The sequence below is a fragment of the Opisthocomus hoazin genome, chromosome W (assembly GCF_030867145.1).
Source record: "Opisthocomus hoazin isolate bOpiHoa1 chromosome W, bOpiHoa1.hap1, whole genome shotgun sequence".
In the NCBI taxonomy this organism is placed as follows: domain Eukaryota; kingdom Metazoa; phylum Chordata; class Aves; order Opisthocomiformes; family Opisthocomidae; genus Opisthocomus; species Opisthocomus hoazin.
In genome coordinates this window covers 19,488,547-19,503,981 of record NC_134453.1, presented here as the reverse complement: position 1 = coordinate 19,503,981, position 15,435 = coordinate 19,488,547, and the positions used below count along the sequence as shown (strand labels likewise).

Sequence of the window (15,435 nt, the reverse complement as noted above, 5' to 3'; positions counted from 1 at the left end):
TGACTTAAAAAGAAAAAAAAAAATCGAAAATCCCAAATCCTCAAACCAACAGCCCGCCAAGCAAAAAAACCATTGGAAAACCTCCTGTTTTCAGGACCTCAATGTTTTTTCCTTTGGAGTACCAGCTTTGGGACCAAGCTCGTTAAATGTACGAAGGGGGCTTCTTGCTGATGGCAATTTCACGCAGCGAGCGGGATTCTCGCCTGCTCTCTCTGCGAGTCAAGAGTTTACTCCCCCACAGCCCAGCCCTGAAACGGCTGAGGAGCGATGAGTGATGATCACCCAGTCCTGTCACGGTGGCTTCAGGGACTACATCAAACAACAGAAGACGGGGCAGGTGGCACCCTGCACTTGTGACCCGCACCGACGCGGCAAACGATACTTTCAAGAAGCAGAAGAAAAACTTTTAAATTCCTTTCCCCAGTGCACAGGGAATGCAGGGGCGATCGGGAAGGGGAGGAAGGAGGACCCAGACCTGGTGGATGCCATCAGGCGCACCCTGCTCCACAGCCATCTCGCAGCAGGACGACGATGCTGGAGCAGCGTTCCCACTCTGGATTTTGGCTATTTTTTTTTTATTTCCTATCTAAGGCTTTACTTAGCTGGAATTATCTAACGGTCCAGGAGAGGAGGGATCGCTTCAGGTTCTCTCCAGAGGGCAATTGCACAGCCAGCCCCGCAAAGCTCCTCAGCGGCAAAGAAGGCCGGTGAGCCGTGCCGGGGGGAAATGAAGGTGGACGTTGTGGAGCCCTCCCCTCCCCAGCGCCCCTCACTCCGAAGCCGCCCCGCTCCCCTCAGCCACGGCCGGGACCCCACTCGTGTCGGTAGTCGGTGGCCGCTACCTACCCTCACAGGGCCCCTGAGAGAAAGCGCCACACCACTTCCCACCGCCCCGGCCCCGAGGCGCGGTGGCCGGCCAACCCGCTCCCCATTCAGGCTCCCTCCGGCCCCGCCCCTCCTCCCCGATTGGCTCAGCCGCCCGCCCGTCCGCCGCGGTTGGTTTGGTCGCGTGGACCTGTCAAGCCCGGGAGTGAGGGGGGGGGTGAAGGCGGGGGCGCTCCTCCCCCCCCCCCCCGCCGGTCCCACGTGGCAGCGCCCGGCGCCCCGACGGGTCGGGCGGGACGGCGGGACCCCCTCTCCCCCCGGCACCGGTGTCCCCCCGTCCCCCCCCCTCCTATTCCGCGGGCGGCGGGGGAGGGAGCGGGGCCACCGACATCCGGGCCCTTCGCTCGTCGCCGCGGCCGGACGGGGCGGGCGGCTGCCGGCGCGCAGGTGGGGCCGCGTCCCCCGTCGTGTGTCCCGGTCCCGTCCCACCGGCGGGGCGATGCCCCCCCCCGTACTTTCCTTCTTGGCGGTAAGTTCTTTTTACCTGATTTCATTAAATATTTTATTTAAAGAAAAAAATTTCCTCCCGCCCGCCCCCACCGGGATTCCCGCGGGGGGGGGGGGGGGGGGCGAGGCTGGGGGGTCCCCCCCGGTTCTGCTGCCATCACCCACGGGGGGCCCCCCCCCCCCCAAGCCACCCTCCCCCCATCCCTCATCCCCGCCCGTGGACCCTCCCCTCCCTCTGTCCCTCCCCGTCCCCCCCCCCACCCCCCCCCAAACCGGGACCGGCAGCGTCGCGCAGAGGCAGCACCGCCGCCAGGTCTGCTCTCCCCCCCTTATTAATTATTTAATCAATTAATTATGATTATTAATAATAATTTTTTGCTGATTAATTATCGCTACGAATTTTTTAAAATTTTAAAAATTTTTTTCCCTTATTTTGGCAAAACTTTGGCAGGAGTTGCCGCTCGCCCGCGGTTCCTCGCGCCGCGATCCCCGAGTGCTGCCGAGCGCGCACCGACACCGGCTTGGCTTTTCCGTAATAATTCAGGACGGGATGCTGGCAGTGACCCTGTCACGACCCGTCCCTTGCCCCCCTGCGCTGGGCAGCCCTTGGGTGGGTTGCTGTTGATTTTATTATATTGTATTGTATTCTATTGTATTATATTTTATTCTATTGTATTATATTTTATTATATTGTATTGAACCAGCTGCTGTGTGGACCTGTGGAAACTCGGAGGCGGTTGTGGCTGCTGCGTGGGGTAAGGGGGGCACCTCGGGTGCTGGAGGGCTTCACGCTGTGTCACCGTGTTACGTAGGTCCACCTGGCGTAGGACATTCCCGCCCGGATTGCTCCTTATCCCTGGTGGCAGCACCCAGCCTCGGCGATGCAGTACAGCGGCGGCGGCTCCCACTGCGGGCAGGAGCGCGGCTGGCTGCTCTCCGGGTGGGCTGCTGGGAGGAAGGGGACACGGGGGGCTGCCTGCGTGTCCCCAGCCGCGGTCACCAGAGACCGCTGGGACTGGTGGTGAGCATCCCTGGGATGGGCTCGGTTTGGAGCGAGCATCCCTGGGCTGGGCTTGGCATGGGGTGAGCATCCCCAGGATGTGTTCAGTGTGGGGCGAGCATCCCTGGGATGGGCACAATGTGGGGTGAGCATCCCCAGGATGGGCTCGGCATGGGGCAAGCACCCCTGGGACTTGTTCGCTGTGGGGCGAACATCCCCAGGATGGGCTAGCGTGGGGCAAGCATCTCTGGGCTGGGCTCAGTGTGGGATGAGCACCCCCAGTATATGTTTGGTGTGGGGTGAGCATCCCCAGGATGGGCTCAGCGTGGAGTGAGCATCCCCAGGATGGGCTCGGTGTGGGGTGAGCATCTCCAGGATGGGCTCAGTGTGGGGCGAGCATCCCTGGGACATGTTCAGTGTGGGGCGAGCATCCCCGGGCTGGGCTCAGTGTGGGGCGAGCACCCCCCTGGTACGTGATCAGTGTGGGGTGAGCATCCCCAGAATGTGTTCAGTATGGGGTGAGCACCTCTGGGACATGTTTGGTGTGGGGCGAGCATCCCTGGGCTGGGTTCGGTGTGGAGCGAGCATCCCTGGGACGGGCTCAGTGTGGGATGAACGTCTCTGGGCTGGACTCAGTGTGGGGCGAGCACCCCCGGTACATGTTTGGTGTGGGGCGAGCATCCCCAGACGTGTTCAGCATGGGGCGAGCATCCCTGAGCTGGGCTCAGCATGGGGTGAGCATCCCTAGGATGTGTTCAGTGTGGGGTGAGCATCCCCAGGATGGGCTCAGCGTGGGGCAGGCATCCCCAGGACGTGTTTGGTGTGGGGTGAGCATCCCTCGGACGTGTTTCGCATGGGATGAACATCCCTGGGCTGGGCTCGGCGTGGGGCGAGCATCCCCAGTACGTGCTCAGCCCGGGTGCGGGGAGTGTGGGGCGAGCACCCCGGCCGGCGTGGGTGCTTCGCCACCTCCCACGCTGCTGGCAGCGTCCCCAGCGTCCCCAAACGTCCCCGCTGTCCCCTGGCAGCACGAGCCGTGAGGCAGGAGAGGGAGCTCGCACAGCGCCAGCTAAACAGGATGGGGAGCTATGCAGGACAGGGGTCCCCAGCTCGTGGGGGGTCCCGGGAGCCCCCCTGTGCCCTGAGCAAGGGGAACCCCCTTCCTCTGCACCCCTCTTTCCGCCGACCCTCGCCGCAGCTCCAGCTCTGAATTTCCTCCCAGCCCTCCTGCCCGTCTTGCGCTATCGATTGCTGAGCTGAACTTCCTCCCGAAATCATTAAAGCTTAAAAAATTGATGGCACAATAGAGCCCTTTATTAGCCGCATAACTTTTCTGGCTTTCTTTCCTTCTTTTTTTTTTGTAATCAACACAAAAGGGCAGAGCCTGAGCTCAGATTTGTGTCCTGCGTCCCCGCGAGAGCCGGGCAGCGTGCCCTCCTCCACCCCAGCTACCCTTCAGCGCAGCCGCGCCGGGCTATTTATTAGGAAAAAATGGCAAAGGAGGAATCGATGTGCGCAGGTTTTTTTCTTTTTCTTTTAATCTCAGCCTCCTCTCTTTGCAGCCTGCGGATAGGTTTATTTATTTCTACTCTTATAAATAGAAATATTTGAATGGGGACTGTAATATTTTATTCCCTGTTGTGCCCGTACCTCAGTCTAACGACAGTTGGAGTTCTTGCTAGGTATTAACTTACCATTTTAGTAACAGTTGAGTTTTCTGGAAGGAAATCCCCCCGGGGCTGGCCGTTACCATCTCATTGTATAACACAGCAGAAAGATGGATGACCTGGATGGATCTCCTCCGGCGTGACTTCTCCAAGTGACAGACCTCAGCTCATTCATCCCCCGCGCCCGCTGCAGTCGCGGCGGTGGGTTTTACAGCTCCTGGGAAATGTTTGCGGTACCTCCCGGCGCGTGGTTGTAAATACAGGCACTGGTTTGCTGGGTGGGGCTGTTGGCAGCGTCCCGCTTCATGCAAAGCTCCAGCTCCTGGAGTCAGGTCAACCTCCATCAGTTCTTCTTTAGTGGAGAAACGAGGAGATTTTACTTTTTCTGGTTATTCAGAGAAGTTTTGAGGTGTTATCTGGAAAGATAAGGAGCAAAGAGGGAAAAAAAAAAGTACATTTACATATGTGAGAGTGTATGAGCATAATCACACAATTTTGAAGCCAACATTAGCAATTTTTTGAAGGATGCCTTAGTGATCCCGTGCCGGAGCACGGACTGAAAGTCACGTAGAGGGGACACTGCCTCGCTGCGTGGCCTTGGGCCAGATGTTTGTCTTCTCTGCTGCAGTGTCGGTATCTCAGGAGTGTGGCTGCCTGCGCTGCCCGTGTTTTCTGCTAACCCTGCCTCAATGCTGCATGGTATCACCCTCCTCCTCACCGTAATTTCCACGTGGCTTCTTGCACCTCATTATTTTCAGGGACTTAGGTGCTGCATCAGAGTGGAAACGTGTGGGTGCAAAGCATCGCCCCAACATGCTTCCTTCCTAGGACAGGAGCAATGGGTGCATCCCTTGGTGCTCCCCGGGATGCCATCCAGAGGGACCTGGGCAAGCTCGAGAAGTGGCTCCTGGTGTGAACCTCATGAGGTTCAACAAGGCCAAGTGCAAGGTCTTGCACATGGTTTGGGGCAACCCCTGATATCAATACAGGTGGATCTACTCCAGCCCCCCTGCCGTGAGCAGGGACATCTTCACCCAGAGCAGGTTGCTCAGAGCCCCATCCAACCTGGCCTGGGATGTTTCCAGGGATGGGGCATCGACCACCTCTCTGGGCAATCTCTGCCAGGGTCTCACCATCCTTGTCATAAAGAAATTCTTCCTTCTGTCTAATCTAAACCTCCCCTCATATGTGGGGAAACACGTTTTCTGTTACTCAGACTGGAAACAACCATGTCTGGAAAAGGCAACTTGGAGCTCTTTGCCACGGGGTGCAAGACAAAATTAGTTTTAGGTGGTAAAGAGAATTTCGGCGGTGGCAGCAAACTTTGGATGGGGGCTAGAAGTGATCGGAGAAGCTGATGGTGTAAAAATACACCTTCTCTATGAGGATATTCTTCTTTTGCTTTAGCTGGTATGGCCCTCATCCTGCAGAGATGCTGAATTGTCACCCTGGGGCTGTTTTGTGCAAGTACCTCCTGGATGAGGGCTTGCAAGTGGTTGCTGCTGGAGATGTTTCTGCTTTGCACAGTGGGGAGAGATATAGAATCACAGAATGGTTTGGGGTGGAAGGGAGCTTTGAAGGTCATCTAGTCCAACCTCCCTGCTGTCAGCAGGGACATCTTCACCCAGATCAGGTTGCTCAGAGCCCCATCCAGCCTGGCCTGGGATGGGGCATCGACCAGCTCTCTGGGCAACCTGGGCCAGGGTTTCACCACCCTCATCGTAAAGAACGTCTTCCTTATGTCTAGTCTGGATCTCTCCTCTTTTAGTTTAAAGCCATCATCCCTTATCCTGTCACCTCATGCCCATATCAAAAGTCCCTCTCCAGCTCTCTCGCAGGCCCCTCCAGACACTGGCAGCTGCTCTAAGGTCTCCCTGCAGCCTTCTCTTCCCCAGGCTGAGCAGCCCCAGCTCTCCCAGCCTTTCCTCCCAGCAGAGGGGTTCCAGCCCTCGGATCATGGCTGGGGCCTCCTCTGGCCCCGCTCCAACAGCTCCAGCTCTGTCCTGTGCTGAGGGCTCCAGAGCTGGACGCAGGACTCCTGGGGGGTCTCACCAGAGCGGAGCAGAGGGGTGATTACTCTGTATTGAAAGGGTCTGAACTTGCCTAGACCGGGGCTTTGCAATGACCAGAACCAAGTGCCTGAAGACGTGTTTAGGCAGCTAAATCTATGTGAAACCCTTCTCCTTGCTGGCTCGCCCTGAGCATCCCTGCTGTCCCAGCCGCTGTCCTACCGCAGCAGCATGCTCCTCTCAGCAGTGAGGACTCTCCGTTCTCTTCTCGAAGCTTATACAATTTTATTGGCGCTTTTCCCCGAAGCCATTATTCTGGGTAATGTGGTTTGTTTGTTTATGCTTTTTGGTTTTAATAATACCTTTTTTTTTTTAATATTGTTTCTGAAATGCTCCAGGGCTTCCTTTCCCCTCCCCGCTCCCAGATGGTCGCCATAAAATAAAAAGGGAAATATTAAAATAAAAAAGGAAATAGTTCGCTTCTGTCATGAATGAAGTTTGGCTTTTCCAGAGAGGATGTGGGAGAGAAAAAGGGGTAGAAAAAAAAAGTGGCAGGTGTGTTTGGAGGGAAGGGTGTGCCCTGCCCGTGTATTTTAAGCTCTGCTGGGTCTGTGCCACTCATTTTACAGCGCTCCGGTGAAAAGGGATCCGGGTCTCGCTGTGCCTTTAATCTCACCATGACCAGCTCGGAGAAACAACCCTTCCCGGTCTTGCGAATCTGTTTCATTTATTTAATGAGATCTCAGTTCTCTGTTGTTGTCGTTGGGAGGAGGTTCATTGGCTTATTTACCTAAGCTGGTTGGTCTGAAAGGGTTTGCGGTTTTCTTTGGAGGAGGAAGGAGCAGGCGGGTGGGGAGCGGTGGGGCTCTCCAGGCTGCTGGTTTCCTCTCCAGTGGATCTCCAGGAGCAAAGGGACTTGCTACAAGAGCAAGGCTCAGAAGAAAAACTTCAAAGGGCAAGATGACACTGCCTGTTCTTGGTGGCAAGGAGAACTAGGAGCCAGCTCTGCCTCCGCTGTGGACCATGGTGCAACTCCCAGGGAGCAGGACCAGGCTCTTGGCAGACCCCCATGGCTTGGAGATCCAGCCCATCCTGGTGACACCTTGGCTGCTGTGGCTGGGGGCAGCAGCATCTTGTGACCATGGTGGTTGCTCACCTGCGTGGTCCTTCATGCAGTGGGACAAAACATCTGGCACAGTTACGGGGGGTGACACAGGGCCTGGCCACAGATGTGGAATTAGCCCACATCCTCATGGCTGCTGGTGGGCCATGTCAACCTGCTTTTGATGCATGTTGGCATGATCAAGGTCAAGTATGGTGTGTCTTGCCAGACCAGAGCTGAGCTATTGCAAATCCACCCACTGCTTCTGCGTTACTTGGCAGCAGCAGGGCTTGAACGCCGCCTTGGGGCATCCTATGGAGAAGACGAGTGGTATGGGCCGACAGCATCTCATCCTGCCAGTCCATACAGACCACTGCTGGAGCACACATTGGGTGTGCTTGTGGTTCCTGCCGGGAGGCAGGTCTCTGGGGTAGGCAGGGAGGCTGTCCCAGCTAGGACAGCTTTATCTGAGCCTGGCTTTGCAGAGGCATGAGCTGATGGCCCTCAATTACTGTTGTCCTGATCTAGGGGTTTTGGTGGGACACGCATCTCCATATGAAAGGTCTGTCTGAGACTCCTGCTTCTGCCTGAGATGGGGCTTCTGTGGTCCTCTTCTGGTTAAACGCTTAGATGGGTGCTCTGGGGACTGGGGTTCTCCTTCTGTTCATTTTGCTGGGGTTTTCCTTGGGATTTGGGGGACATAATCTGGTTTTATCTCCATTCCCCGCCCATGAAACGCCAGCCGTGATGCTTCCTTTTCTCCTGTGTGATCTGTAGATCCGGAGCTGTCTCTTGCTGCTGCCATCATGCTGCATATCGATAGCATGGCCTCAGTCATGGTTGGCACCTGAATGAATTACTGCAATACAAATAAATAAGAAAAAAATAATAGTATTTTCAAGAGCGATGGGTTGAAGATCTAATGTCTAACAGGGCCATTCATCAGAAACGACGCCCGAATGTTCTATAAACTCTCACATGCACATAAAATGCTGCTCCCAGGCTTCAAGGTAGTATCAACTGTTTAATAACACACCTGCACCAGGGTTCAGGACCTGAAATGCAGAATTACTGCCTTCACTTGGAGCTGCAGAGAAAATTTGGGTCCGCAAATACAATGAACCCTATTTACGTGTAGGCGTGTATTACGTGTGGCACTTAGGGGCATGGTTTACTGGTGGACTTGGCAGTGTTAGCTTATCATAGAATCACAGAATGGTTTGGGTTGGAAGGGACCTTAAAGATCATCTGGTTCCAACCCCCTGCTATGGGCAGGGACCCCTTCCACCAGACCAGGGTGCTCAGAGCTCCATCCAACCTGGCCTTGAACACTGCCAGGGAGGGGGCAGCCACAGCTTCTCTGGGCAACCTGGGTCAGTGTTTCACCACCCTCATGGGGAAGAATTTCTTCCTAATATCTAATCTAAATCTGCCCTCTTTTAGTTTAGAGCCGTTCCCCCTTGTCCTATCACTACGCACCCTTGTGAGAAGTCCCTCTCCACCCTTCCTGTTGGTCCATTCAGGCACTGGCAGCTGCTCTAAGGTCACCCCGGAGCCTTCTCTTCTCCAGGCTGAACAGCCCCAACTCCCTCAGCCTGTCCTTGTAGGAGAGGTGCTCCAGCCATGTTATGATTGGACTCGATGATCTTGAAGGTCTTTTCCAACCTGAATGATTCTATGGAAGCCGGACAGGACAGTCCCCCTGAATATGACATGGACATTTTATTTAAGTCTTCCAGTGGGCAAACCCAGCAGCTCTGTGACTTATCTGAAAGCTGTCACCTCTGCCAGCCAAGCACCCCCAAGAGGGACATGGGTCCTTTTGGGTTGTGTGGTGAACGATGCTCTAGAAAGTCCTAAGTAACGTTACGGGGCACTGATTTGCTGAGAAAAGTGGTGTCTCCCAACCCGTTGTGGCTACTTCTTGCAGATTTTGGGTCTCGTGCAGATGAGATTCACCAGTCTGCAAGATGGTCTTTGGCCCCGTAGGACCTCGTGGGCTCTGTTCCTGGTGGAAGGAGCCTTTCCAATGCTATCTGAACCTTCTCATTGCATCATGTTTAACAACATGCAGCAGTGGAGGAGGTTGGGGCGGAAGAGAAAAGTTTACTTCTTGCCCTCTTTTTTCAGTTTAATCCAAAAATGATTGACTTATTTATTTATTGGCTCAGGCCTGCTCCTTTCTCCAGGCTTTGCCTAGCGTAAGACCTGAAGATTTCCATGTTTGATAAGATCTGATGGGAGTAATCAAACCAGCATTAGCAAATGTATGGACCTCAAGCTAATTGGCAGGTGATGAACTCCCTGACTGCAACGAAGATGAGCCCTTCTGTAGAGCGTGTTGTACCTTGGCACAGGGCGGTTGGCAACTTTTAAATATAAATCCCTTTGGGAGATTTATTTTTAGGTTGCCTTGCTCTGTGATGAACACATGATCAAAGTAAAACCAAAAAAGGGTGGGCAGGAGCAGGGTGACCTCAGCTGGGTCAGCAGTGACCTTGAGGTTAAAGTCCAGAAGACTCACCAAAACTGGTGACCGTTTGCAGCTTGAGAATGAAGTTCCAGAAATTAATCACGGTGATGCAAGAGAAAACATTCGGGGTATTCATTGTTGCTTTTCAGCATCTTGATTGTCAATTAAATAGAGGAGAAGAGAAACATGACTGATGACAGTCACCGAAGTTGCTCAGCGGGGAATTGCAAGCAGAGTTGTTATTGCATTGCCGTCTGCCGGCAGCGCTCCGCTTGTCAGCCTTGCCTTTATAAATCATCCTTTTCCTGGATGTTTGCAGCTTAGGGTTTCTGCCTGAGCCTGAAATTTGGTACTGCAGGGACCTTGGCCTTCTCTTTAACCCAAAGGCACCAGATACTGGTGTGGACCTGGTGTTGGCCAGTGCCCTGAATTGGTTAAATTAATCCCTGATCTATTTTAGAGTCTTCCCTCCCTCCCCCAAGAAGATAAACACTATTTGGCCAGCCTGTTGAGAAGCATAGAGATGCCATGTGAAATTGGAAGTGGGAAACAAGCAGCAGGGTTTCTTTAACAATCACCATTTTGGCTGATAAGGCTATAAATGAGCCCTTTGATAATGTGCAATTAGTATGACAATGCAGGAATTTACCGGGCTCAGGTTGTAAATTTAAGGTGACCTGTAATAATGATGGGCTTCACAAAATAAACATCAACTTGTAAATTAATTTAGTGTCAGTTTACAAATAACGCATTTTATGATTTCCCTTCAAAATATGAAATGCGGGTGTTAATCTCATTTTTTGTGATGTTGATGCAACTTGAGTATCTCACTTCAGCAGCTTGGTGTGTACGTACTCCTGCAGCACTGCCTGTGTTATTTTTTGATGCCTTTTTAAATGTCTTTTATTATAGACCGGGCTCGCAACACTTCCACGTGTGAGTGATTTTATTCGCCTGGCTAGTCCATTGATTTCAGGAGCAGACCTTCTCCGGGGCTGCGTACAGAGTTATTCTAAGCCCCTTATCTTTATTGGGCTTTGAATTGTAAAGAAATGACTGACCATCCTTGTAAAATACCTGTTTGTTGTTGTTTTGAGCATGCAATCCCAGCTGAAAGCAAGAGGTAGAAAAACTATCGCGTTAAAACAGAGCTTGTTTTAAAGGTGCATCGGTCTAGGGAGAAGCAGGGAGGAGGAGGATGGTGTCTTCACAGCAGTTACTGATGTAGCTTTGGAGGTCACCTTCTTTACACCGACAGCTAACTGCAGTCCTGGGACTTCTTTAGACATGTTGGAGACTTTAGCAAAGCCCTGGAGCAAGATTGCCATCAGGGTGAGCTTAGGGTGGTGGCATCTTGGGGTTGGTGATGCTGAGTGGCTCTTCACACCATGATCTGTATTGGTCCTGGACCACTTCCCTGGCATGCACTTGTTGCAGAGCTGGAAAAAAATATATGCAATCACAGAATCACACAGAATCACAGCATGTTTGGGGTTGGAAGGGACCTCTGTGGGTCATCTAGTCCAACCCCCCTGCCAAAGCAGGGTCACCCAGAGCAGGCTGCACAGGACCGTGTCCAGGCGGGTCTTGAATATCTCCAGAGAAGGAGACTCCACAGCCTCCCTGGGCAGCCTGTTCCAGTGCTCCGTCACCCTCAGAGGGAAGAAGTTCTTCCTCGGGTTCAGCTGGAACTTCCTGTGCTTCAGTTTGTGCCCGTTGCCCCTTGTCCTGTCGCTGGGCACCACTGAAAAGAGTCTGGCCCCATCCTCCTGACACCCACCCTGCAGATATTTGTAGGCATTTATTGGGTCCCCTCTCAGCCTTCTCTTCTCCAGGCTGAACAAGCCCAGCTCCCTCAGCCTTTCCTCATAGGAGAGATGTTCCAGTCCCCTCATCATCTTTGTAGCTCTAATACTGTAGTTCCAATATTGGAGCGGTTTGTCCCGTGGCCAAGCTGAACTGCAGGATTGCTTGGTTTTAGGGGGGGAATAGAGTAAAAGGCAATTTTGATTTTGAAACATGAGTAATTGGGAAAGATGCTGCTAGGCCAAGCGCTGAGGTTCCCTTCTTTGGACATCGGCAGATGAGTGTGCTGTTGGGATGCTCCTCTTCTGAGAGGCGTAGTTCAAAGACAGGCAAAGGCGTTAAAAAGAAATAAGTTAATCCTCCTCCCCCCCCCAAAAAAAAAAATCAGAGGAGGAAATTAAAGTCACCTTCCAGTCTTGAGCGAATTTCCTCTGTTTTGGCAAGAGTTGACGCAACGTCGGAGGGGAAATCTGCTCTAAGTTTCTATTGTCGCTGTCCGGGGTTGCCAGGTAAAAGGGCCCAAGGTGTGGGGAGCGAGGGTGCAGGATCAGGGTGCTGATGGCAAGATTTTTGGGAGATGACACTTCCGTTCACCCCACCCGACATGGGGTGGTGATGCCTTCCTTGGCAGGATGAGTCAGGCCATCCTCGCCTTCACAGGTGGTCCTGCTGCATGAGCATCCTTCATGAGATGGACCTCAGGGGCCTCATTTTGGGTGGAGGAGTAGCTGGTGGGTGCGTGAGGGTTAACCACCATACGGTGCCGAGCCTCATCTCGCCCACCTTGCCCCCATGCTCTCGGTGCTGCTGCAGTTTTTGGCCCTGGTCGCTGTTGTCTCTTGACGGTGTCTCCTAGTTGCTTGGCAACCTCGATGCTGTTAATGGGACTTGGTCATTCCCTGGTGCTCCTGTTCACCTTCTCCTCCTCCTCCTCCTCCTCCTCCTTCTCCTCAGGATTTGGAAAATGCCACACAGCCAAGGGGGTCTGGCATGGCCACGCTCCCCTGCGGGCTCCTGGGCGCCCCAAAATGGGCTCACAGCTCGCTGGGCTTCTCTCTCTGTGAGGAGCTCCAGACCTCCGCAGTCACCGGAGATGAAGAAGCTCTACCTGGAAGAGTGGCTGCTTGTCATTGGGGTCCCCAGCCCCAGGAGAGGACCTGGGGAAGGGTGAGGAGGGAGGTCAAACCTCCCCTCCTGCTCTGCAGTACCCCAAATCCATGCAGCCCACCTCGTCCCACAGGGATGGCTTCAAACCAGGCTTGTTGGGAGCCTTTTCCTTCATTATTTCTTCCCTGGCCGGACTCTGCTGGGTTGTGTCTAGGGTTGAAAAAGGAGTTTGAAGAAATGTGCTGCCTCCAAGCTGGTGGGGATGGCTGGTCTTCCCCGATACCCTCTCAGTCCTCAGAGCACGTGCGCTGTGGATGAGTAGTAAAAGCTTTTCCATTGCATCTTTTAACTGGATGTGCCAAAGGTCGTATAAACTTCCAGGCAGGCTGCTGACATGCTTGCGTGGGGATGGGATGGGTTCTCCATCTTGTTCAGTTTGGGGTTGGGTGTCTTCCTGAAAAACGTGCTTTAGCTCAAATGTCATGTGGGCTTCATGAGGCTCCACTCTTCAGGTTGAGGTGAGGTTAGGTGATCTTGGAGGTCCCCTGTAGATCAAATCCTGTGAATTTATTAAAAGCTCTCTGGGATCAGTGAATGTTTTTAGCCCGTACGTCTGATGGAAACCCGTAAAGAAGCTGGAACAGGGTGCCCAAAGAGGTGGTAGATTCCCCATCAATGGAAACATCCCAGGCCAGGTTGGACGGGGCTCTGAGCAACCTGCTCTGGTTGAAGCTGTCCCTGCTCACGGCAGGAGGGTTGGACTAGATGGCCTTCAAAGGTCCCTTCCCACCCAAACCATTCTGTGATTCTGTGATGATCTTGAGGTTGGGAGCAGAACTTGGAGACAGCCCATTGGCTGGACCACTTATCAAACTGGGAGATCGCTCCAGGATGAGGCCGGAATTGAGATACTGTATGCATGCAAGAAGGGAATCTAATTGGCCAATTGCATACTAATTCATAGTAATCACCCATGCAAATTAGCTGCATAATTTTCCATTGGTTTTGTGCAGGCATTTATGCGCAGCCTTTCCTACAAAATGCTGGCAGTGTTTCGTGCCAGCTGCGGTCCTGGATGGGGACGTGCTGGTGATGGCAGTGACAGGAGAGGTTGAGGGTGTGACATGCTCAGGCATGAGAAGTAATCCGTTTTTCCACGGCATTTCCAGAGCTGCGTGCTTCCTTGCCCTTGGAAAACCATTTCACCTTCAGCTCGGTTCTTCTGATGGTTGTGGGGGAGAGCACACACGCAGGAGGGGCATCCCTGAAAGTGTTCCAGGAGATGCTGCGTCTTTTCTGTTTTCATAGAAAAATAAATGAATTAATGACCAAAGGGGCTCTTTTTTGTTGTTGTTCTTTAGAAAGCACTCAGGCTTTTAATCTCTGCTGAGTGTGTCATGGGCTGGAATCTGCATAGACCTGTGCCTGCTTCATTCCTGCCTGCTTTGCCTGTCTGAAGAAGTCGCATGAGACGCGGTTTGCTGCACTCCAGAACCACCGTTATTGCTTCACGCTCCGGAGCCTGATCTGGGATGTAAATCTCAAGTCTCTGTTTTGCCTTTCAGTTCATTGCATCCTGAAGCTTTTGCCTTTACAAGGGCTGTCCTAAGGATCTCCAAAATTGTTTCCTAATCTCTGTCTGCATCTGTCTACATAATACCTACGTGTGTTGATGGTGAGCAATGAAGTTGTTTTGATATTCATCTAGCATGCCCAGGTAACAAAGCTGGTGAGGGGTCTAGAGAACAAGTCTGATGAGGAGCAACTGAGGGAGCTGGGGCTGTTGAGTCTGGAGAAGAGGAGGCTGAGGGGGGACCTTATCGCTCTCTACAACTACCTGAAAGGAGGGTGTAGTGAGGCGGGTGTTGGTCTCTACTACCAACCAACTAGCCATAGGACGAGAGGCAATGGCCTCAAGTTGCATCAGGGGAGGTTTAGTTTGGATATTAGGAAAAATGTCTTTACTGAAAGAGTGGTCAGGCATTGGAACAGGCTGCCCAGGGCAGTGGTGGAGTCCCCATCCCTGGAGGTGTTTAAAAAACATGTAGATGTGGCACTTGGGGACATGGTTTAGCAGGCATGGTGGTGTTGGGGTGATGGTTGGACTTGATGATCTTAGAGGTCTTCTCCAACCTTAATGATCCTATGATTCTATGATTCTGTGAACATCAGGGTTTTCTTCTGCAATCCCAAATAAACACCATGAACATTTTTAGGCACGTCACACCACCGTATATGAGGTATATGTTGCAGTTTGGTTTGTGTTTTATATATATTACAGGTACACCTTGGGAATCTGGATTGCTCAGTTGTATTTAGAGCATGTCTATGGGGGCTCCAGGAGGAGCGGGGACGTCGTTCATTTGTACCACCTCTAAAATAAAAATGGGGTGCTGTATGTAATACAGCCGTGGTGGTGATCTTTTAGGGTCATCTCTGTTGGAGCCAGGTATGCCTGGAAACCGTAAAATAAAATGTAGTCTCAGTTTTCCACAGCCGCAAATCCCCCGTGTTATTTTTACATTGCAACAATTTGTACTTTAAAGGCACCATTTTAGTAAAGCTTAATATTGCCTCTCCTGCATTTTAGACTTACATAGTTTTGCAAGAGATAATTGCCTGTTTGGGAGACAAAGAGCTAATTTTGCCTAGGGCTCTGTTCTTTTTCTTAGCAAAGTTGATCCTCGTTGGGAAGCGTTGTGCAAGTAGTGAGTGTTTGGATGAGTCTGGAGGGGAACGAATGGGTGGACGATGTGCAGGTGTGGCATGTAAAAAAAAACCCCAAAAACACACGAACCATTTTTCTGCTGCATTGGGTACCACTGCTGGACACCTTTTTACTTGTCTGCTCTGCCTCCTCTTGTGCTCCGCCATGAGATCCCTGGGGATGGGGACATCTCTGTGGTTTTTGGCAACCACCGTGGTGGGTTCAGCGTGGG

At 52.7% G+C, this 15,435-nt stretch overlaps 1 protein-coding gene across 1 annotated transcript in view; it reads left to right on the top strand.

Moving 5' to 3' along the window:
* The first annotated feature begins 1,242 nt into the window (after window positions 1-1,242).
* Window positions 1,243-15,435, top strand: part of LOC142365579 (zinc finger and BTB domain-containing protein 7C-like) — a 174,257-nt gene continuing 160,064 nt past the window's right edge. Inside the window, exon 1 of the mRNA XM_075446475.1 lies at window positions 1,243-1,354. The gene's annotated coding sequence lies outside the window, so the exon portion shown is untranslated. The remainder of the gene's footprint in view (window positions 1,355-15,435) is intronic.